Source organism: Emydura macquarii, unplaced genomic scaffold (genome assembly GCF_026122565.2).
Source record: "Emydura macquarii macquarii isolate MOO-44397 ecotype Brisbane River unplaced genomic scaffold, CSIRO-AGI_Emac_v2 contig_2897, whole genome shotgun sequence".
Taxonomy (NCBI): domain Eukaryota; kingdom Metazoa; phylum Chordata; order Testudines; family Chelidae; genus Emydura; species Emydura macquarii.
The window spans coordinates 38,350,428-38,375,790 of NW_027133034.1; the positions used below are offsets into that span (position 1 = coordinate 38,350,428).

The 25,363-nt window shown below is 38.8% G+C and overlaps 2 long non-coding RNA genes across 3 annotated transcripts in view; both read right to left on the reverse strand.

The window, feature by feature from the left end:
* LOC137166807 (uncharacterized) overlaps positions 1–777 on the reverse strand; it is a 152,072-nt gene extending 151,295 nt beyond the window's left edge. The window contains exon 1 of the long non-coding RNA XR_010923829.1: positions 714–777. This is a non-coding gene — a long non-coding RNA (uncharacterized lncRNA). The remainder of the gene's footprint in view (positions 1–713) is intronic.
* A 2,628-nt stretch (positions 778–3,405) lies between these two features.
* LOC137166806 (uncharacterized) overlaps positions 3,406–25,363 on the reverse strand; it is a 54,155-nt gene continuing 32,197 nt past the window's right edge. For both annotated transcript variants that reach the window (XR_010923828.1, XR_010923827.1), the window contains exon 3: positions 3,406–3,909. This is a non-coding gene — a long non-coding RNA (uncharacterized lncRNA). The remainder of the gene's footprint in view (positions 3,910–25,363) is intronic.

Below are 25,363 nucleotides of genomic sequence, written 5' to 3' on the forward strand. Positions count from 1 at the left end.
ACTACAATAAAATAAAATGTTTCTGAGCTTTGCATACTGACAGGAGACAGTTTTCTTCAGACCACACTCATTAACAGAGTCTGAAAAGATGAAGGCCTTTTTGCAGGCAGTTTTTACCAACAATGTTTCTAACAGAAAACGTGCAAAGGAAGTAAAAATTGTCCTGTAAATATGTAATTGTGCTGCTCTTTCCCATCTGTTTCTTTGCTGCCACCCCAAGAAACAAAAAGATTTGATGCAATATAAATTTAAGACAAAATTATCCTCCCTGATCCACATTATGGAACAGTTTTCTGTAACACAGATGTCTGTTGCATATTCTATCATTGCTCTGTATGTACAATCTCCATTGACAGGAGTTACATGTGGAGAATATGCCATACAGATCTGTCCTATTGATATAAATGACCCACAATGCAGGTCAGAGTGAAGAAATTTGCCCTGAGACTGTATGTTATTTTACTTACATTATACCAATTAATTGCACATCACGTTACCACAATATCACATACCACAGTATAAAAACAAGGTTTACTATACAATAATTTGATATCTGTGCTACTGAATGCAAGATCTAGCAAAGTTCAATATCATGGAACAAAGGTGTAAGAACTCCCATTTAATGTATGTATTTTTAAATATATGTGTGAAAATGTATCCTCATCTCCTTAGGTACAATAAAAGAAAAACACAATAGAATTAAGAACACTTACTGTAGGAAGAGCAGAAGCTGTAGTTAGCTGCTGACTGTTACAAAATGGCCACTGAATGGCTACAGGTGCCTGACTCTGCCAAATCCAAACAACCAGCCCCAGAAAAGCATGCTGGGAAAAAACTCCCATGACAGGGCGCGCCTACCTTATGGAGGGCTAGTAGGGACCTAGCATTCACAAATGAAGATGCTCCCAGGGAGCATCCAGAGTTGCTTCTGTATGTTATATACTACCACTGTATCACATAAAGATATCAGTTATCTGTCATTTGTTTGTCAAATAGACTAATACCTCTTGAAGAGTGTGTAAAGAGAGATTGATAGACTCATAGATATTGGCATGTGTACAGTTACAGTTATTGACAGAGCTTAACTCTTTTCAAGAGCATTTTAACTAATATTGGCATTCTGTTGTACACATTGACACTCAACCTGATGTACTGTAGAAGGCTTTAATACTTCATGTGTTTAACCAAGGTTTATCATCATGTGTTTAATTCCTTACAGTGTAGTTTAATACCATCATGTTTTCATTTTAAGGTTGCTTGCTTATATCTGAATCAACAATTTAATATCCCTTATGAGAATGTGTAATCACAGTGGGATGGTAATCTCCTGTGAATACTGATGAGAGTTATATGGTATGTTTTAATCATGTATATTAAGATCTATGGGGTTCCCTTTCTGTCTTCTGTAAGAGAAACTTCTGATAAAGTCCACACACCCAAAGTATAACTAAGTTATAACTATAACATAGGCCACTTTAGAGAGTAGAGTTTTTAGCCACTTTCTTAGTTTATACACAGCACACCTGAATTTAGTGTATGATGCTCTCCATGATAATTATGTTCCTGAACTTTTAAAAGGTTGATAGAGTAGTAAAACAACAGAGTTGGCAAGGGGCACTACACAGTCCTTACACAGGACAAGAACAAATCAGTCACTGAAAAGGTTGCCCCAGGGAAGGAAATTGAGATGCTTTGCATCATCAATCTCCACATGCCACTGGGATGAATGAGTAGCATTGTATCATCACCAGGGGCACCAGTGAGGAACAGAATACAGGAGAGCAAGATTAAAGACAGAGTGGAACAAATGGCTGAATTCATGAAAGGAATAATGGCTAGTGTTTCATTTGCAGAATATTAAGGAATTACTGCTATAATATTTGGATTTACCACTTGTCTTCATTGAGAGAGAATCCCAGTTCTAGCACAATCACTGAATGTCTTTATGTATGAATGGATGAATATCCCAATGTGAGGGTCATATTCACATTTGGAGAGTTTGCAATATGGATGATATTCATATTTCTGAATCCAAATTCTAATTACATCTGTGCACCACTCATCTCAGAGGACCTCCTTCCTACTTCTTACACCTCCTTGTTGTGGTTTTTCTTGTCCCTCCAGGGGACTAGACTGGGTGTGTGGGTCTTTGTGGCTGTGCCATGCAGGTGCTGGATTCATTCTTTCTTCTCCTTTTGTGTCTCCCTTCTCTACATTTTTTACAAATAGAATGAAGTCAGGGATGAGGGCAGGAGCAGATGGCACTTTTGGGGTGTGCCTATCACTAGTCTACAAGGAACAGTCATGTATACCCAACTTTTCTTCATTGAGTCACTGTGCTCAATTCACTATGGCTGGTGGATGGTAGTGTTGAAAAGTCTGTCTGCCTACATAGTTAGGGGTTGCTGTGGCCCACGGGATTCACTCATTGGCAATTGCAGGTAATGTGTATCCTGTCAAGTCAACAGGGACCCCTCTCCAACCTTTTAGAACCAAGGTGTAGAACTCTGCCTCCTCAAAAGTCTCTCCTCTCTCTGACTACCAGGTAGCTATTTTTATTGCATTTTTGTGCTTGCTTTTGGGTGCTGAATCCAATGTTCAGTCTCCAGTCCCATTGAGGGCCGGTCTATACTTAAAACTTAGGTCAACCTGGCTACATTGACCCCGAATTTCTCACATCCCTGAAAGATGTAGCTAAGCTGACCTAAGCCCCAATATAGACACCAATAGGTCAAGGAAGAATTCTTCCCGTATCCCAGCTACTGCTTCTCAATGGATTGGATTTACTACAGTGATGGATAAACCTCTTTTGTTGCTGCAGCTGTGCCACTGTAGTGTTGGTAGTGTAGACACACCCCAGGTGTCCTTCCTGTGCACCTCTGTGAGTTCTGAGCATGGTCTTTCTCTCTGATCATTGGAAATCAAGTAGAGCCTCTGCACAGTATTACTATTGTGCCTTTATTTGCTAAGAGCCTTATTCAAAGCCCATTCAAGGCAATGGTATGATTCCCAATGATTTTAGTGGGATTTGGGTCAGGCCCAAAGTGGGCATGATTTTGTTTTCTCTCTGCTACATTGCTTTAGATTTCAAATATTAAACATTCCATAATTTCATCTTCACCCACAGAAGTTCATATTTTCACAAAGGTGCACATTTCCATGAAAAGTTGTCATGCCACTTTATCTTGAGACATGGCAATCAAATCATACTGCAAATTGAGATGAGAAGCAGTGATAATTTTATGAGCAAGTCACCATGAAAATCTTGCATATATTTTAGTGTTAACATATGGCTGTTCACTTCCTTTCTGAAGCATGACAGTATTGTTTGTTTTGAGCATGGTAAATATTGTATATAGCACAAATCACTATGAAATTACAGTGAAGTCACTTGATCATTTAATTATCACATAGTTACATAATAACTCCATGGCTATTTAAGCCCTTCAGATTGCATTAATTATACTTGGAGTTAATTATTCCCATCCACTGACACGGATGTATGTCATACAGTTTGGTAAAAACAAGATATATTTTTCAGAAAATTGGAGTGACTGAAGAAAGGGGTTTGAAAATGACATTAAGCCCAGCCTTAATTATATCATTTGGCACTGTGAATAATTTATAGTTTATTTAACCTAAAGTAACATAAGGCAGCTAATGTAATTCTCAGTGAAGCTGTCATGCATTGCAATTTGTAGTTTATATATACATATATGTATGGATGATAATTTAATTTTCAAGTACATAAATATCAAGTCCACAAAAATGCAGTCACAGTACAAGAATCACCATACAACAACTATTCTTAGCATTAAAAAACTAAGCTTCAATATCCAATCACCAAGAGCTGTTCCTTTAGTTTCTGAGGTCCACATCCTTTCTCTGTGCTCAGGTTTGCATAGGATCCTACATAAAAAGTTAAGGGACAGATATTCAGATAACATTTGCCAAGACAGATAGAACATGTATAGTTATTCAGAGAGGAAGGATGGTCTATCGTTTAAACATACTTATGAGATCTAGGTTCATTTCCAGTTGCATCACAGGATCCCTGTGCCACAAGCTTTTTGGTTTTTACTTCTATGTGCTACTATGAGACAAATAAAAATACTGGTTTCTCTTCAGCCCAGAATGTCACAAATTGGTGTGTGAAAGTCTTGGTCTTTTAGAAGTATCCAGGTTTAAATTTAGTTGTCTTTGAAATACATTTTCTATTTGCAGATCTTATGTTCTATTTACATTTAATTACAGTTTAAAAACACATGAAAAGATATAGAGCTATGTTCTGCATTGACATGCTTCCAAAGCAACTTCATTATTCTCAGTGGAACTGTGTGGGGGATCACTCACAGCAGAATTTAGCCAATAATGTGGAGTACGTTGAAATATATTCAAAGTCTAATATCCAATGCAATGGGTTAAACTGAAACTATGCAGCAGGAACACCATTCACAACTATTATTTTCCCCCTCCATCCTGGAAAGCACAGTACAATCAGTACAGTATGCCTTGTTACTTATTTTGAAATTAAAACCAATTTATTTTATGCTGTGTCCATATTCTCATGTTATGACAACTGCATAGGGGAAAGCTGATGCTTTTCTCACCGAGGAAGGCATGTTGAGTCTCCATTTATTTTGATGTCCAGGAAACAGCAGAGGCTTTCCTATAAGGGTGTATGAGGCGGTGTGGCCTCCCTCTGAGTTAGATGGGAAAGGGCAACCTTCCCTGACCGGGTGGCGGAACCAGAACACCTTCACCCCTCCCACTGGAAGTGGGTAGGCAGTATAAGAAGCAGGGTCTTTGGCTCAGTTGGGGCTGAGACAGCAAGATAGGTGGATGCATCCTGTTTGCTCTGAGTGGCTCCTAAGTTCAGAAGCCCACTGCCTGTCCAGGAGCCTCTGCCCACCAGAGAACTGCTGAGACTGCTGCTAGCCAAGTATGCTATGGAGATTCAGGATGCCCCATGGAGCCGGGTACCCTCAAAGGGAAGGGTAGGAAGTGGCCCAGGGGCAGCTGACTCTAGTTGGTCTGCAGCACTGTAAGAGGCACAGTTAGTGTTTTGGCAGGAGACCTCCTGACCCAGTGGTGGAATGCTCTACTACTGTTAGGGCCCTGGGCTGGGTGCGGTAGAGTCAGGAAGGCCTGCATTCACCGTGCCTCTAGGGTGGCAGCTGCTCCTCACTGGAGCTCTATGCTGTCTGCTGGCCCTGCCCCTGCCTGAGGGGCCAGAGCCCATTGACAATGGTGTGCTCTGCCCCTGCAGAGCATTTGATGCCTACAGACCCCTTGGAGGACCTAGTCCTGCCTCAGGGCTGGAGCTGATACACTGTTTGGGGACTCCGCTTCATTGGACTGGTTGAGACATGAATGTCCTGGTCACCTAATTCCCCTGGGACCAGGTTGGGATTCTGATAATGCAATGAGGAAGTGTGCCCTCTCTCCAACCCAGAAGGGGAGAGGCAACCGCATAGTCGGTTACAAAGGGGCAGGGATCTATTTTTCACCTCCCCTTTTAGGATAGAGGCTAGAGATTATTTTAAATTTGGAAGGAGAAAGGCGATTGAATATCTCATTCCCCTCTGCAGCAAACCTTGACAGCAACTAATTCCCCACATGTCATCCTATCCAATATCTTCTACTTCATCCAACAAAAATATAGAAATGCTGTCATTTGAATTTTCTGGTAAGTAGGTTGCAGTGAAACAGTTTAAAGTGCTGACATTTAAACAATCATTGTTAGGCTTCAGAGTGAACACACACTTGTGACAAATAAGTCGTGGGAATGGATGGCATATTTGCATGGCTCATTGGCTCCACACCTCCACTGGCTTGCACACCAAACCAATGCCAATAAGGAGCCCACCCTCATCTTTCCCATGCAGGAGTTGAAAACGTCATGCCTTTTCTTGCACATGGTTTTACTGTGTGCAGGCTCTCCCGTGCCCATGGGGTTAGGACAGGATTTGCTCTTTAATGAAAAACATTGAAATTAGAAATTTCAAGATTTTTGTTTTAGGCTTAAAGTATCTATTTAATCATTTCCTGAATTTAGCCTCATTGAGTCCTAAAAACAGTATTGTTTCAGCTGTAATATTGCCACAAAATGATTTTATTGAGAAATAGTACCCTGTTCATTCTTGATATATTTGGAAATTCAGGAAACATTTTGAAAGCTAATCAAAATACCTATGTGCATTGAAAATATTCTAACCCCCGACTGAAAATGTTGTATCAAAAACTCACTGAGTCACTTTATCACAATTTCAGTTTCCAAGTGTTGTGTTCAGCTGCCTGACTGTATTTAAGGAGGCACACCACACTTCTAGTGTTCTGAACACTACACTAAACATAACTGTCAATATTGGTAAGGGTGATGGTAAAGGCATTTGCTTCTGGAACACTGGCTGCTTTATCTCAGTACACTTTGTCTGTGAATTGCCTTCACAATTATGTATGCCACTATCATTTAGGATGTTTACTGATTATTTAATATTAGTTTTGTCAAGAAGCAGTATCTTAGAATAGAAAACTCAATAGGTCTTTCCCATAAAGTCAAAGAAACCAAACTAATTAATGAGTAAAGTTGTTACATGTTGTGTCCTGGCTTACTGGGATCTTTTTTAATCAAAGCACTGAGAATTGACACTGAGGTACACGACTAAGAGTTTTATTGAACACATCTCCACTGCACAAATATCTGTAGAGCTCCGATTAATCCCTCAAATTACTATGCCAGCATGCCCTAGCCTCAGTGTGAAACTTTAAAGTGGATTTTTTGGGGTAGGCTCTTCAGGTGTTCCAAATTCCTACTCAGGAAACTGGAAGATAAATTCCCAGGACATGGTTTTTACATATTTACAAACTGGAAGCCAGAAGAGACCATTATGATAATTTAGTCTTGCCTCCTGTATAACACAGGCCGTAGAACTTCCCAAAATAGTTCCTAAAGCCGATCTTTTAGAAAAACATCTAATCTTGATTTAATAATTGCTAGTGATGGAGAATCAACAATGAGCCTGGATAAACTGTTCCATTGGTCAGTTACCCTCAATGTTAAAAACTCACACTTTATTTCCAGTCTGATTTTTGTCTAACATCAAATTCCAGCCATCGGATCATGTCATCTTTCTCAGATTAAGAGCCCATTATCAAATCCTTGTTCCCTGTGTAGGTTCTTATAGATTTTAATCAAGTCACCCATTAGCCTTCTCTTTGTTAGACTGAGCTCCTTGGGTCTATCACTATCTATAAAGCATGTTGTCTAATCCTTTCATCATTCTCAAGGCTCTTCTCTGAACCCTCCCCAAATTATCAACAGCATTCTTAAATTGTGGATACCAGAACTGGACACAGTATTCACAGTTTCATATTAGGAGCTCATGTTATTATCCACCATGAACTCCCAAATCTCCTTCAGAGTCATTGTTTTCCAGGATAGAGTCCCCATCCCTTAAGTATGGCCTATTTTTTTGTTTCTAGATATATACATTTACATTAATCATATTAAAACAGTTTACCAAGTGATCCACTCTGTATCAGTGACCTCTTCTCTTCAGTATTTGCCACTATCCCACTTTTTGGGTCCGCTGCAAAATGTATCAGTAATGAATTTGTTTTCTTCCAGGTCATTAATAAAAATATTAAATAGCACACTGCCAAGAGCCACTCCCATCAGGACCCCATAGGAAAAATACCCAATCAATGATGATTCCCAGTTCACAATTATATTTTGGGACCTATCCATTAACCAGATTTTAATCCATTTAATGTGTGCCACGTTAATTTTATATCATTCTAATTTTTTAATCAAAATGTCATGTGGTACACCTTACCAGACACCTTACTAGAAGTCTAAGTATATTACATCCACACTTACTTTTATCAGCCAATGTAATCTCATAAAAAAAGATATCAAGCTAGTTTGACAGGATCTAGTTTCCATAAATCCATGTTGATTGACACTAATTATGTTACCCTCCTTTAATTCTTTATTATTTGAGTACTGTATCAGCTACTCCATTATCTTGCCAGGGATTCATGTCAGATTGACCGTCCTATAAATTGCTGGGTCACCCAATTTACCCTTTTTAAATATTGGCACAACATTAGCTTTCTTCAAGTCTTCCAGAACTTCCCAGTGTCCCAAGACTTATTGAAAATCAACATTAATAGTCCAGCCAGCTCTTTAAAAATCCTTGGATGCAAGTTGTCTGGACCAGCTGATTTAAAAATATCTATTTTTAATAACTGCTGTTTAACATTCTTCTGAGATACTAATGGAGTGGAAAGTGTGTTATTATTATATGACTACATCGTTACTGTTATTTCCCAAATATAGAGCAGAAATATTTATTGAACACTGCCTTTTCTGCATTATTATTGATAATTCTACCATTTCCATCTTGTAATGGGCCAATACCATTGTTAGGATTCTTTTTGTTCCTAATATATTTTAAAATATTTTTAAAAACCCTTCTTATTATCCTTAACTCTGCTGGCCACAGTTTTCTTCTTGTGTCCCCTTTCCTCTCATCAAATTTCTATATTTTCTTGCCTCTGATTTATATTCATTACCATCAACATCCCCTTTCTTCCATTTATTATATTGGTTTTGTATAGCTGTTTTCACTTCCTCTCTAAATCAGGCCAGCTTTTAAACCAATAGGGCCCTCTTCCTTGATTGTGGCTTTTGGGGCATCTAGTATAGTGTTCTTAAATAAATCCCAATTATCATTCCCAATTTTCTGATTAATTCTACCTCCCAGCTGATTTGTATCATAATTGCTTTCTGCTTTGTGCAAGTGGCCCTTTTGAAGCACCAAGTATATATATTACTGGTCTGGACTTTATTCTGTTTGTACATTATAAATGTGATCAAGTCATGATCACTTGTACCTAAACTACCATTAATATAAGGCCTCTGATCAGTTCCTTTTTATCTGTCAAGATGAGGTCTAATATAAAATTCCCCAAATTGAAAGCAAAATTTTTTGTGTTAGGAAACTGTCATCTAAGATTTAGAAATTCTTAGAAGGTTTTAGTGCTGGAAGCATGAGACCACCAGGGTATGTCACTCAAATTGAAACCCCCATGTTCACAGAGCTTTATTCCTACACATTAAAGTGTAGGTGCATAAGGAGTTGGTCATCCTGTTCCCTAGTGTGATTAAATGATATGCAGCAGATATCAACTAATACCCCATCTTGTGCTTTATCTATTAGGACATTGATCCATAAGCATTAAAGATCACTTTCTTCTGAGTTATCAGTAACTTGGAAACAGGTAATGCCATTTTTGACACACAGTGCCACTCCCCCTGCCCTGTTGCTGACTTAATCCTTTCTAAAACCTATGATTTTAATATTCCAGTCATGCAGATCATCCCACCAGCTTTCAGTAATAACTGGATCGAATGTGTGGTACAAAATGAGCAGTTCCAATTCCTCTTGTTACCCAGGCTTCTAGCATTGACAAAGAATTTTTTTACTTCATGTCCTTTGGTTCCTGAATTAATTGTGTTCTCACTATCTCAATTTTGTTCTAAAAAAGTGCTCATATTGTCCCTCTCTTCATCTTCTCCTTTTTGTTATTAGTTTAGCACCTTTCTGACTACTTTAGCCAGCCTGTCCCTGAGGAGATTGGTTCCCCTTTACTGAGATGGAAGCCATCCAAACTATACAGACCCCTCTCCCTATAGAAGGAGGACCAATATTCTACAAAATGAAAACCGTCCATCATACATCATTTACCTAGCCAGTGGTTCACTTCCAGAATCTTCTGCCATCTTTCACTCACGGACAGCAAGGATCTCTGAGAAAATCACTTGGATGTTCTTTTCTTAAGCGCACTTTCAAGTTTCCTCGAAGTCCTCTCTTATCTGCGACATATCCTGTGACACAGTGACTTTTTACTAAACATCATTAGTGGATTCTTGCCCATCAACTTCAGAAGCCTATGCAATCTTAGAGTGATGTCTTGTGTCTTGGCTCCAAGAAGGTAGCACCCCATCCTGTTGTCCCTTGAAGAATGTTCTTTTGATTTTTCTGATTACTAAATCCCAACAAGGATCGTTTATCTTTCTTGGTTGGTTGGAGAACTTTGTGGACAAGCTTTATTTTTTTACAGGTTTGGCCAAACAGTATCTAGGGTTTGTCTGAAGTACTTTGTTCTACTTTGTCAAAAGCTTTTCAGATTATTTTCTCCCGCACTGATAGAAGCCATTATCAAGAAGAGCTAGTATCAACTTGTCATGAGACAGAAAACAGAATAAACACACTCAGCCCTTTCATCTAGCAGTTTGTAAACAGATATTAAATTAACGGTGTGTTGTCTACACCTATAAACATTGTTTTAGGACATAGGTGGTTTGAAATATACCCTGTATTTAATGGGAGGTGGAAACCACTTTTCAAAAAGTTGTATAGATTAACATAGATATTGAGATGAAAATCAACAAGTGTAATTGCTATAAAACTGCATTCATTAGTCACTTTAATGTTTTAGAAGTCACTTTGTGCTTTTCACCATAATGAAAAATGATAAGGTATAGACAGTATTTATAATTAAATAGAGTCAAATAACATTTTACGTATTTAAAGAACAAGTATTATTTTAGTTTGGATTGGTTAAAAAATGAGCTGTGAAAAATAGGATGTTCATATCACACAATATTAAACTTATTCTGTATTTTTCATAAAAGTAAAAGAAACAGGAAATCACTAGTAAGTAATTTTTGCCAAACTGTGATGAATTATCAGCCTCTGCATAACACACCTTCAGAAATAAGTTAGGAGTGTTGAGTACCATTAATTTTAAAGAGAATAGCTACCTATCAAAGATTTAATACTGGTGTGGGTGTGTATTGAGAAGCTTATACAATATCTGTGTGTGTCTGTATGTATGTATGTTTGGGCCAGATTCTCAACTGGTGTAAATGAGCATAGCTGCACTGACATGAGATATATAATATATACACAAAACATGAGGAAAGGAAGAGCTTTAGCATCAAAACATATTCTGCACCATCCATCAATTATAACAACCATGTACAAACAACACTTGAAGAAGTGAGAAAAGATAATGTGTATTAGTTACAATATCTGAAGAGGAAGGATACAATAAACTGTGTGTTAGGAGCTAAAATGTCAGTGAGCAAAAATCTGATATCAATCCTGCTTTATAACCATACACTCTGAAAATATGTAAATGTAGAAAACAGACATTAGCATTTCTGCTATTTGCTGTTTCTGCTATTTGCTAGTTATAAAGTTACCTAGTTTTGGAGGTACAAAAGGTTTTCGTACAACCACTAATGCCAATGTAGCTTTCAGGCACAGGAAAATTATTAGAACTCACTAAATACAGATTTACTTCAGAAATCAAGACGTAAATGGTGCTGATTTCTTGGCAATACTATAGGTACAGTACTGCCAAATCACATTCTGTACAGTCAGAGGCTGAACCGAAAGATATAAAGAACAAACTAACAGCGCTAGTCTCATGAAGCAATTAGCTATGGTAACAGAATTGTTTTTAAACTAGGATTTAGACTTCATTTAAATAAAACTCTCCTCAAATTTACATGTTACAATGCATTCATCCTGAAATGAAAGTACTTAGTGTGCTGAATCTCAGTGATTAGACTTGAATTTCAGGCAGGCTTGAAAGGGTTGGAATTTGGGAATAGGAAACGTTCCTTGCTTGCAGAAAACATTCTAATTCGTTAGATAAATAAAGATTCACCCCTACCGCCTCCACCAAAGAATTTTTCAACCATTTCTGAAAACGCTACATTGTTAAACAGTTCTCTTTAGTCATAAGCTGAAAACCAATGTACCTTGATTAAGAAGTGATTAATATTACTTGGTGAGAAGCTAAGCTGTCACATAGTAGTCTGGAGGATCCGCAAAAAAGTCAGAAAGATATTACAACACAGCATGAGCTACTCTCTGATCTTCTAAATACCTGGCCTGTATTTGCTTCTACATTTTCTGTCTTATCTAAACTTCTTTATATTCACCTGTAAGTTTATATTAAAGCCCCACTCAGTAGCATGGATTCTAACTGGGGATTTCACAGTGTACAGAAATTAACCACACAAAATACATGCATTTGCACTTTACTATCTTGGAAATACAGTTAAATGGCAAGAAGGATTTTAAAGTCCAGAAAAAAATAAAAATGTAAAAGAAGGTTTATATTATAACAAACACAGACATCACTGGGTGTTAGTGATTGATAGATACTGTTAGCAATTATTTATATTACAGTAGCACTTATGGACCATGCTGATCTAGGGCATTATTGTGCTAGGCACTGTACAAACATATTTAAATGCCATATAAATTTACTGCAACAAACTACAACAATATAAATTAACCTTGATACCAGTACAACTGCAGCCAGATTAGGAAGGTGCGCTGATTGAACTAAATTAGGTTTTTTGGTGCAAAAACTGTAGATAGACAAGCCCCTATTGGAAGACTGTCCCTTCCAAAGAAGCACTTACACTCTAAATAGACAAGGCAAACACAAGGTGAGCAAGAAAACAGAGGTGGAGTTCTTGCTTGATGTCATATAGAAAGTCAAGGGCAAGATCAGAAATAGAACCCAAATTTCCTAACTCCCAGGCCTAATCCACTAAACCATGCTGTCTTGCATGATTAAGGAGACTATCAATTTAAACTTGGGCATGGATCAGCCTAATTTGTTTTTATTTCAGATCAGATAATCATTAGTGGAACTGGTGATCATATTCACTGGGATGCATCAGGTATGTTAACACAGAGCCAGCTTATCACTAGACATAATACAGATGTGCAGAGTTGGAGTTGATGTGGTTGTGCTCTGTACATAAAGGCTAAGGACAAGTGCAGTCTGTGCAGCTGCAAGAGTGCAGGGACTGCTCCCTCCATATATCCTAGGGGCTCAATGCACCTCAAAGTGGGCTGGAAGTATGGAGGATCATGGCCCCAACACTCTCTACATTAGCTCACAGAATAGGCTGGCTGTGACCAAAGGAGGATGCACCATACAAGTTCCCATTCATGCTAGTGAATAGGGAAGGGCTCCTGAAGCACAATCTTTCGTGGAGCTTCTTCTGGATCTGTGCATCTTCCCATCACCCAATATAATTTATACAATATGGCCTATAAAATAGTTATCAGGAATAAACTACTTATGTCCCCCTGGCCCTCTAAAATGCATCCTCAGAATAATTACTCTCTTTCAATAAGATGTAAGCTCTGTGCTGATTGAATGAAGGACAGGCTTTTCTGCTGAATCTGCCTAAAACATTTGTCTTGTATCCCAGCTGTTAAAGCATGCAGTCGATGATCTTGTGAGATGAAGAACATATGTCAGTAACACTTCATTTCAACAAGCTTACTGAGTGTCTCTTACTTTGATCTTTCACTGTACACTTCCTGTAACTGGAGTTAGTTACAGGCTAATACAAGGCCCGGAGCTCCCAAAGATTTGGGATTTTTTTTTTAAATGTTCCATTTGTACCAGATCCCATTACCAAGTATGTCAAATAATCCAGCTGGCCCTCAGTGGGTCTGCTGAAATTTGGAACTGTTCTAACTCTATTTCACTATCTAGGTTCTTATGTGGCCCTTGTCACCATAGTACTGAAGCACCTCACAATCATTCATTGATTTTTATCCTCACAATACCCCATAAGGTAGGGAAGTACTATCTTCCCTGTATAGCTTGAGTGACACACAAGATCATAGAATCATAGAGTTGGAAGGGACCTCAGGAGGTCATCTAGTCCAACCCCCTGCTCAAAGCAGGACTAACCTCAGCTATATCATCCCAACCAGGGCTTTGTCAAGCCTCAGCTTAAAAACCTCTAAGGATGGAGATTCCACCACCTCCCTAGGTAACCCATTCCAGTGCTTCACCACCCTCCTAGTAAAAAACTTTTCCTAATGTCCAACCTAGACCTCCCACCCTGCAACTTGAGACCGTTGCTCCTTGTTCTGTCATCTGCCACCACCGAGAATAGCCTAGCCCCATCCTCCCTGGAACCCCCTTTCAGGTAGTTAAAGGCCGCTATCAAATCCCCCCTCACTCTTCTCTTTTGCAGACTAAACAAGCCCAGTTCCCTCAGCCTTCCTCATAAGTCCTGTGCTCCAGCCCCCTAATCATTTTGGTTGCCCTCCGCTGCACTCTCTCTAACTTGTCCACATCCTTTTTGTAGTGGGGGGCCCAAAACTGGACACAATATTCTAAATGCGGCCTCACCAATGCCGAATAGAGGGCAATAATCACTTCCCGTGACCTTCTGGCAATGCCCCTCCTAATGCAGCCCAATATGCCATTAGCCTTCTTGACAACCAGGGCACACTGCTGACTCATATCCAGCTTTTTATCCACTGTTACCCCCAGGTCCTTTTCTGCAGAGCTGCTGCCCAGCTCGTCGGTCCCCAGTCTATAGCTGTGCATGGGATTCTTCCTTCCTAAGTGGAGGACTCTGCACTTGTCCTTGTTGAACCTCATTAGATTTCTTTTGGCCCAATCCTCCAGTTTGTTTAGGTCACTCTGTATCCTATCCCTACCCTCCAGGGTATCTACCACTCCCCCCAGCTTAGTGTCGTCCGCAAACTTGCTGAGGGTGCAATCTACCCCATCCTCCAGATCATTAATAAAGATGTTGAACAAAACCAGCCCCAGGACCGACCCCTGGGGAACTCCGCTTGTGACCGGTTGCCAGCTAGACATGGAGCCATTGATCACTACTCATTGAGCCCTATGCTCTAGACAGTTCTCTATCCATTTTATAGTCCATTCATCCAACCCATACTTCTTTAACTTGCTGATAAGAATACTGTGTGAGACAGTATCAAAAGCTTTGCTAAAGTCAAGGTATATCACATCCACCGCCTTTCCCTACATCCACAGAGCCAGTCACCTCATCATAGAAAGCAATCAGGTTGGTCAGGCATGACTTTCCCTTAGTGAATCCGTGTTGACTGTTCCTGATCAGCTTCCTCTCCTCCAAGTGCCTTAAAATGGATTCCTTAAGGACCTGCTCCATGATTTTTCCAGGGATTGAGGTGAGGCTGACCGGTCTGTAGTTCCCTGGATCCTCTTTCCTCCCTTTTTTGAAGATGGGCACTATATTTGCTTTTTTCCAGTCCTCAGGGACCTTCCTCTGTTCCCACGAGCTTTCAAAGATAATAGCCAATGGCTCTGAAATCACCTCAGCCAACTCCCTCAGCACCCTCGGGTGCATTGCATCCAGCCCCATGGACTTGTGAATGTCCAATCCTTCTAAATAGTCTTGGACCCGTTCCTTCAGCACTGCGGGATGTTCGCCTCCTTCCCACACAGGAAGTCTGTGTCTGTGACAGGAACAGAAGCAGGTCCCATGCCCTATTAATTAGATCATTCTTCCTCTCCACCCTTCATGAAACACACAGAATATTTTTCAGTCTTAATGCTGAGTTTATAGTTATGTTCAGTGTCAAATTTTCAGGTAGCGCCAGATTCTCTGTCACCTCTTTGGCTGTGTAAGATCCAAAGTGGAACACAAATGTCATATTTACTCTACAGTGGGCATCCTGAAAGTGGAATGCCCTATAGGCAAAATCCACAACTTCAAGCAATATTTGAAGTCTAATTCTGAAGCATCTTTCTCTGAAGGGATGATTGGAGTATAGTAGGCAAGTTAGGGCAGCATAGGAGAGGGTGGCCAATGGGTACGTGCACAGTGTAGAAACATTGGTCCATAACCTTGCTGGGAGTAGCAATCCCTGAAAACAATTCCTTACCATACTCAGTCCTTGAGGTCATTCTTCAGTGACCATCACCATAACAGTATAGTGACATAAAAATAAAGGACCAGCATTGCAATGTAGTCAGATTGTAGTTCTTACAACATAGTGCTGCTCTGTCTTGCTAAGGAAAGTATTCTTAATCCTAAAAAAATTGTTAAAATAGAATTAAAGTTGAGATTCATATAAGTAATTTAAGGGAATAAAATCTTAGAATGCTGTAGTTTTTTCTAAGTTTGTAAAGTGCTGGATGAGAGCAAAGTATCATTAAGGCACGTTGGTGTTAGAAATAGGTTTAGAATTCCGTTATGTGTTACCAGTCCAGCGCTCATTCCTTTATGATATGAAATTGCTAAGGAAGTGGCATCTTGTCCTCTTTACATTTTAAACTGTCTCAGACTTCTAAATGTGTTGGTTTTTTGGTGTTTATAATCCTTGGAAGTTGAAGTGAGTGCTAAAGTGTTTTATAACATCTCAATATTTTGTAAGCTGAACAAACAGTAAATTCTTCTACATGTGATAAAGTTCAGAGCTTTGGGGTATTATTAACTGTTATTATTATTATTTATTATTTATATTACAGTAACTCCTAGAAGATCTAACCAGATGAGTGAATTCCCCAGTTTACCATTAAGACAAGACACCTGAGAGAAAATCCCACCATGTGTGAAAAATCTGTCATGATTGTAGTTTAAGAACTACCAAGCCAATTTCTTTCAAACTTGGTTTGTTCCTTAGATTTCTTGAAATCTACAAGACAATTTTTAAGTAAAAGCTTTTCAACATTTTGAATTGCACACGTACAAACTTTGTGAATGGAACCTTAAAAAATAACTGCATGTTTATCTTTTTTACCAACCTTTCATTTGTTGTTTTTCTTTGATTGTGAGCTCAGTGGGATAGAATTCTGAGCCAGATTTTCAAAAGTATTTAGGTACCTAAAGATGCAAGTAGGCACCTAATGGAATTTTCAGACATGCCATGGTGCCTAACACCAATTGATCTCAATTTATTTGAAGAAGTTATATGCAACTAAAAGAGGAGGGACTTAGGAGGAAGAAGCTATAATAGAAGACACTCCCACTTCCAAAAGATTATGTATGGAGTAGATATGTATATTAATAATGACATTGGCCTACATTTAAAAAAGTGAATAGTGGTATTGGGATACAGCTTGAGACACCTTAAGGTGTCTCATGCACAGAAAGCACCTGCCCTCTGAAAATCATGACACTTGAAGTACCTCCAGTTGGGCATCCAAAATCACTTTTGAAAACTTTGGTTCTCAACTAGAAATAAAATGTTTTAGGGATATTGATCACAATTGTTCAGGGCATAAACCCACCACCACCTGCTTGGGTTTATAGAGAAATTTCTGGCAATGGCATGTCATTCTGTGAAGGTCTTCAAACCTTCATTTGAAGAATGTGGTACTGACTACTGTTGGAGAAAGATTAATGGACCGTTGGTCTGATCCAGTAGAGTAAATTTTATATTTTTATTTGTTTGGAAGTAGTGGTGACAGTCACCTTTGAAGAAGCATTCCCCTTTTTCCAGACTCCATGGATGATACTCCATAAATCAACACTGGAGAAGATGGCAGAGACTTGGAGGCCTGGGGAAGTAATAGGAAGCCTAGGAAGGGGTTGGGACATAGATCATCTTCATTCCAACTCTTTAGCACTTCCTCAAAAATAATAATACAGACTAGGTCTATACTATCTTATTCATGGAGCCTGATACTCAGCCCCTACCTAAGAGGGTCCAGGAGCAGCTATGACCAGAGGGAAAAAGTTGATAAAAGGCTCCAATGAAGGTGTGGTACCAGGAAGCCTGTGGATTGGAGTGGGGAATTGGAGGTGGAAGCACTATTAACCTGAGCTGATGGAGGGGCACAAAACCTGCCATGGATCCCTGGAGATCCAATAGGTTTGGGTTGCGACCTATGGTCTAGTCCTTGAGGACCTTTCCCTGTTGGAACAATAGGGGGAGAATTCCTAGAAACTGCCTTCTTTACTTCTGCAGGTTCGTGATTTTAAAGGGCTCATGATTTTTGAATACTTCATGAATATCATTTTCTTGAGGTTAAACATTTTAAAACTATTACTCAACAATTAAATGTTTCTGTCCTCCTCAAACTCTGAGTTTGAAATCCTGCCACAATACCCTTTGCAACTGTTTATATTGGTTCAGTTCCCTTCCTGTTATCCATTATTTTATTTGTTCTCGGCTTGTTAGCATTTTAGACAGCACTTTGTGCTAGTTTTAATTTCCTCTTCCTATCTAATCTATGCCGTTGACTCAGTTCATCTGTCAGATTCCTCCTTTTGTGTGTGTGTTCCTTTTTCATTTTTTTCCCATCACAAGATTCATGCATTCTTTTAAAAACTCTTTTATTTACAAAGTCATGTATCTCTGAATGTTAAATACTGGCAATATACTTCGCTTTTAAAAACACTTTTGCCTGAAAAACAGAGCATAGGTTTTATTCTCCTATTAATGCATGAAAGGACTTTGGGAGTAATTCCCATTTGCAGTAGTGATAGTGATACATGTAAATCCCCATCCAACAATAGATACACTTCCACATCATTTACTTACTGTGTTCCTCCTCTAATAATAGTAATCAGACTAAACATTCCATAAATTGCAGATTTTACTAATATAGTAATAGTCTATTAACTTTTTCTATAAAATATTAAAATGAAAAACTAGCTAAAATTTTAAATGCATAAACTTATATCACCTAATCCTGAAATCCTTGCTCAGTTTTTACTCCATGCTTTCTCAGGCACAACTATTCTGGATGTCAATGGAAGTTCAACTTGAATAACGGTTCAATCTGGAGAGGGACTCCATTTTTAATTACCCTTGGCATGTTACGTAAATTCCCATTTGTTAATACTGCTCATATAACCTATGTTTAGATTTATGCTGTTTCCCCTCAAACTGAAAGAAACAGAACCCAAAGAGGAAAATTGTACATGTGTGAGACCAATACTAACATCCAGCGATACAGACCAGCTCACTACGACCAATCCAGCTAGCATCATTGGGGGCATGATTCAGAGCCCATAGAAATCAACAGCAGCAATTCAACTGAATGTAGTGGGCTCAGGATCAAGCTCTAAATGAACCGAAAGAGGATTTATTTCAAAATATGTATTGTAGTCTCTCTCTAAGGTGCAGATAGCTACCTCTAAAGGATATGCAAAGCACTGATGCTTATGTTCTCGGACTATCCTAAAACACAAATTTTGCAGAGATCAATCTCAGAGATGAATCTTACCATTGCATGTGCCCAAAAATAATTCTTAGCCAATAGAAAGGTCTTTATTATATGATTAGCAGGAAGTGATGTTATAAATAGGAGCTTATACTAGAATTATGTTGAAAAGGCTTCCAAGAGGTGAATCTTTAAATACTTCTGTGCTTATGTTTGGATCACAATCCATAGGTGTGCCAAATACCTTTTCAGACTAAATCGAAGAAACAACGAAGCCCTTTTATATCATAGAGACAGCTACACACAATGGAGGGAAGCACATGGCAGGTCAGAGCTATGACATGTGGGCTAAGGTGTTTCCCTTCTGGGAAATGCAGGGGCTAGGATATTGATTTTGCAGCCTGTTTGTGTTAGAGGAGAAAGTCAGCTGAAAACCTGGAGAAGCAGTTGTGATTATGATCTTGAGATATCACATTATCCATTTCGTCTGTTACTGGAAACAACCCTACAAGTCCCCAAATACTGGCTGACCACTTGGGCCAAAAGGACAACACTGTAAACTTCACAAACTGAGAAAAGTCAGAATCTATTTCTGGAATAAATGTAAGTTGTTTAGGAATGTACAACTGCTGGATGGCCTTGGTGCTATTTTTGGTGAGTTATCTGCATAACTTAGGTTTCATAGTGTAGTATGTTTCATTCATTTTTCTCTATACAACTGGAAATTAAATAGAGATATTCAACTGGCCCTCCTTGTATAGGTACATTATAATTAATTATGTGTGTTATGGTAGCATCTAAGGGCCCCTGTCATTGTAGTAGGCACTAAACAAACAGATAAAGAAATGGTCCTTGCCCCACAGAGTTTACATCTCAGTGGTATAAAAGGTAAATGTGGGATTCTATGGTCTTCATTGGCATGTGGAGACATAGGAATATCAGGAGCTCTACAGGACTGAAATACTGCACATCTGTTTACATTTTCTGATCATATAAAAAGCTGATCACTTAAAAATAATTTATTTTTAATGCATGGGTGGAAGGTGTTTGAATTTTACCTCTAGAGAGACAGAGGTGAATTGATCATAAGGGCTAACTGACAGAGTTAAAGCACTTTTGAAATTTTCAATGAATCACTGGTATTTCTATCCTTTAAAATCCACACACCGATAGAATTATTCCTCATTTAATATTTTCTTAATTTAAGGAAAGCCATTATAAATGTAAACAATAGTACTATTCAATATTTATGAAGTCCTTCTTTTCTCTTCCTAAATAATTTATTTAATAGTCCTTACTATAACTGTCCGTTATCGATCTTCTTTAGAATTTTAATGAACAGGCATGTGAAAACTGTTAAAAAAATTGAAACATCAAAAATATCTCATTGATGAATCCTGACTGAGTTCAAATCCACAAATGAAAATGAGTTTGATGGTCAAAATGTAGAGAATATTTGTCTCACAGAGTTTGGAGGAATTCTTCACAACCTGTGTCTCGAATAATATTATCAAGATTGAAACTGACTGAACAGTGATAGTCAAACTAGTTCAGGTAGTCATAGAATCACAGAACTGTAGGGTTGGAAGTGATTTCAAAATGTCCTCAAGTCCAGACCCCTGTGCTGAAGTAGGACCAAGTAAACCTAGTCCATCCTGAGAGGTGCTTGTCCATCCTGTTCTTAAAAACTTCCACTTATAGTGTAGGGCGCGCAAGATTATTGTAACGTGAGGACTCCTTAGTATGGCAAGACTAGGTCCTAAAATCAGCTGCAGGCTTTATGAGCAATGGTAGGCCTGGAAAGTCCCCAGAGGATAAGAGAAACTACCCCCTGGGCCTGGAAATACCCTTGGGATGAAAATAGAAGTAGGCTGACCACAAGACCAGCACTAAAGGTCAGTTTTAGCAATCAACAACTAACGTCAGCTTATTGCGGATTGGCCCCTAGCTAACTGCCAATAGAATAACAAAAACCAAGTGTTAAGGCCCAATCCCTGAGTGGATTGAGATATATGTGATTAGTAACCAGCAAACTTATTACTAGCAGTAGGGAGAAGAGGGGTATATGAGGGACCCCCAGGAGCTGCCCTACCAAGGCTCTCCGTGGATCTGTCGAGGTGCTAGTGGATGCCCCCAGTGGGTTGGTTCCCTGGTTGCAACTCGCTTCATAGGGTGAAGATATGGGCCTCCTCACCCTCATGCTGGAAAGCGCCTGATTCCTAAATGTAAACAGCTTGCAACAGTTTAAAGTGCTGCTTAAATAAACTGCTTGTGTGGGCACTTCCTTGTCCAGCTGCTCTTCTCTTGCTACAGAGATCTCAAATTACGAACCTTCCGTCTCGGTGGAGCACATATGGGATTCCACAACCTCTCTTGTAAGCCTATTTCAGAGCTTAACTACCCTTATAGTTAAAAAGCTTTTCCTAATGTCTAACCTAAATTTCCCTTGCTGCAGATTAAACCCTCCTTGTCCTACCTTCAGTGGACACAGAACAATTGATCACTATCCTCTTTATAACAGCCCTTAACATATCAGGTGCCCTTTCAGTCTTCTTATCTCAAGACTGAACATGTCTGTTTTTTGGGGTTTTTTTTTTAACCTTTCCTGAGAGATTAGGTTTTCTAAACTTTTTATATTTTGTGTTGCTTTCCCCTGGATTCTCTCTAATGTGTCCAGATCTTTCCTAAAATATGACACCCAAATTGGACTAAATATTCAGATGAGGCCTCACCAGTGTTGAGTAGAATGGAACAATTACCTCCAATGTCTTACATACGACATTCCTGTTATTATATCCTTGAATGTTAGCCTTTTTCACAACTGCATCACATTGTTGACTCAATCAATTTTTTATCCACTATAACCCCCAGATCCTTTTCAGAAGTACTACCACCTCACCAGTTATTTCCCATTTTGTGGTCATGCATTTGATTTTCCCCTCCCAAATATAGTAGTTTGCATTTCTTTATTGAGTTTCATCTTGTTCATTTCAGACTACTTCTCTATCTTGTCAAACTGTTTTGAATTCTAATCCTGAGTGCTTACAACCCCTTCCAGTTTGGTGTCATCCACAAATTTTATAAGCACACTCTTCATGTCATTATCCAAGTCACTAATGAAAATAATGAATAGTATTGGTTCCAGAACTGACCCTTGTGGGACCCCAGTAGATATATTATCCCAGTTTGACTACGAACCATTGATTACTCTTTGAGGAAGATCTTTCAACCAGTTGTGCACCCATTTTACAGTAATTTAATCGAGACCACATTTCCCTAGTTTGCTTATAAGAATGTCATGTGGCATTGTGTCAAAAGTCTTACTAAAAACAAGATACACCACAGCTACGGCTTTCTCCGTATCCACGAGGCCAGTAACCCTGTCAAAGAAGGAAATTAGATTGGTTTGACATAATTTGTTTTTGACAAATATATGCTGGCTATTCCGTATGATCCTATTGTCTTCTAGGATGTGTTTACAAATTGATTAATAATTTGTTCCAGTGTCTTCCCAGATATCAAAGTTAGACTGACTGATCTATATTTTCCCAGGTCCTCTTTGTTCCTCTTTTTAAAGATAGGTACTATGTTTGCCCTTCTCTAGTCCTCTGGGATCTCACCCACCTCCAGGAGCTGTCAAAGATAATTGCTAACGATACCAAGATTGCTTCAGCTAGATCCTTAAGTACCCTTGATGTATTCAAGTCAGTGGGGCCTGATGAAATTCATCTAACATACCTAAATGTTCTTTAATGTATTCTTTCTCTATTTGGGTTTGTGTATCTTTCCCCTTGTTTTTAACTTAAGAAATGAGCTGAACCTTCACTTAAAGCTCAATTCAAAACTGAGCTGAATCTTTTCTGAGAACTGAAAAGATTCAGATAACTTATTTTTTCACTTTTCTGTGCCTCTGTACTTTGTGGTTTTAGTGAGGACTTAATGTGTAGGTATAGAAATACCTGAAAAAGTCTTATTTCTGATGTAATCAGAACTGGGAATTACCAGAAAGCACTCTTAAGAGAAACTCTGTTCTCATGAAGTATGTGCCAGATTTCTAGATTGAAAAGGATCAGATAAGCTTTGGAGGAGCAGTCAAACCATGGGCTGGTTTCCCATCACTAGCACTGCCAGAACCTGGTGAGGAAATTATATCATGCTTGGCTTTAGTCAACACTGTCACAGTGTCACTAAAATAAAACAAATTTGATTTTTGATTTTCAATAAACACTTTAAAAAAGTAGGATCTAATCCTGAAATAAGTGAGTGTTTTGCTTATGTCTGGATTGGACTTGAATGTAAACATTGATTTTATTTTATTCTGTAAATCATTTAGTGGTTGATGCTCTCTACAGAGTAGTATAGTCAATAAAAAATGGTAGATCATTGAGTACCTTTTTATATAATCTTCTGTACAAGTATTCTTCCCATGGTATCTATTAGTCACTTTTTTTTAAACTACAGGAGGGAACTGGAGCAGATAAATTAAAAGGCACAGTTCACTCCTGCCCATGGCTCATGGCAGGAAAGCCGTCTATCAGGAGATGACTAAGGAGGTATCATGTGTGTGAGTTTGTCAATGGACTTTGTGATATGCCAAAAAAGAGTCACAACATTAGGAGTGAAGAGAGAAGCTCAGATTCGTCAGCAATGCTCATTGCTGGCAGAAGAGGAGATAGCCTTCACAAAGAAGGGAAGGCATTATCATCTTCCCCTTTGACAGAAGAATTCAAAAAGAGTTGGATGCAGTCAGTGAAGTGGAGTTCCCTCAACATTACAAGGTGTGAGTCCTAGGTTAGGCAATATTCAGTTCTGCACCACTTACAGGAAGTCTTTGGCAAAGTTGGCACTGGGCAACTCAGGAGAGTCATCGAATTTAAGACTGGAAAGGACCACCATGATCATTTAATTTGACATCCTACATAACACAGGCCATAAAATTTCACCCAGAATGTGCCCAATCAGCCCCATTCAGAATGTGCCACAGACTTCCTGCATGGCCTTAGGAAAGCCACTTGTTCTCGCTGTACCTCAGTTGCCGAATTTGAAAAATGGGGATAACTCATCCCATCTCACTTGGGTGTTGTGACGATAAATTAATTAACGTTTGTAAGGCTCTCATATACTAAAGTGATGGGGACTTAAGGTAGATAGAAGGCATATTCATAAGTTGGTCATCAAAGAGGGTGTTAATTATTGTGTGTTTTCTATATTGTTCTTCATTCCCATGTACAAGAATAATTTGTTTGTCAGTGTAGATTTGTAGACTACAAAATAGGCTAAATACAGTACAAATCATTGGCTTAGGCAATTTACTAAAATCAAATGATTCATTTGACGAAATAAATGAACTGAGCCAAATTCTGAACTTTCACCTCATGGAACATTATTGAAGAATGGACAGGGTAGACAGAAATAGTTGCAACACTTTTCAACCATGGAGATTACAGATCTTGATTAGCCCATCAAATTGCTATGCTACTTTTCTCACTAAGGTAGAGGAATGTCTATTTTAATCATCACGTGTAGAATAATGGTGGCATGTGTCTTTGGTCTTTATCCAAATGCATCATGTTCTGGTATCAAGTTTCATTAATTAAAAGACTATTCAGTGACAAGCAAACTAACAGCACTTCACATTAAGCTGAATTACAATACCCAAACACTTTATTGTATTTCTGCCAGTTCCAGTAACTATATAATTGCATCCTCGTTCTGACATCCTTCTATTGATATCATAGATGCATTGTGGCATCTGATTCCAAAATCTACTCAACAATTTGCTATGCTGAAGACAAAAGGGTACCAAGTGGAGAAAACATTATTCAGTAATATTTACCCTGAATATACAGCCAAAGTATTACTAAACAATAGAACACATGCATCTAGCACTGCCACACAAATAATAAGCACATAAGAGATGAGATCTGCACAGGCAAGAGAACTATGCCAATGGTTCTCAACCTATTTCATAATGTCTCCACTTCACAAATCAACAATTTACAACATTCTCCCCATCCAGCCAGTCATGCCTCCAGGCCTTCTGTTTCTCCCTCTTTCACACCACATGCCTTCAACCCAATTTTTTTTACCAAACTGCAACTTCCCATTTTAGATACCCAACCAATAGCTAGCTATCTGAGCTACTGCTGTCCTGCACTTTAGTCCAGATCCTGTTGTCCTGGCTGTTTTTCCTGGCACAGTTGCCTACAGTGTTTTAAAAGTCTGTGCAGGTGTGGAAACTGCATGAGAGGAAAAGAAAATGACAGTTGGGAACTTGTTTTCTCAGAGTTCCCTGACTGAGATGCCCACAGACCAGGAAAGAAAATGCATATACAACAATCTCAATCCT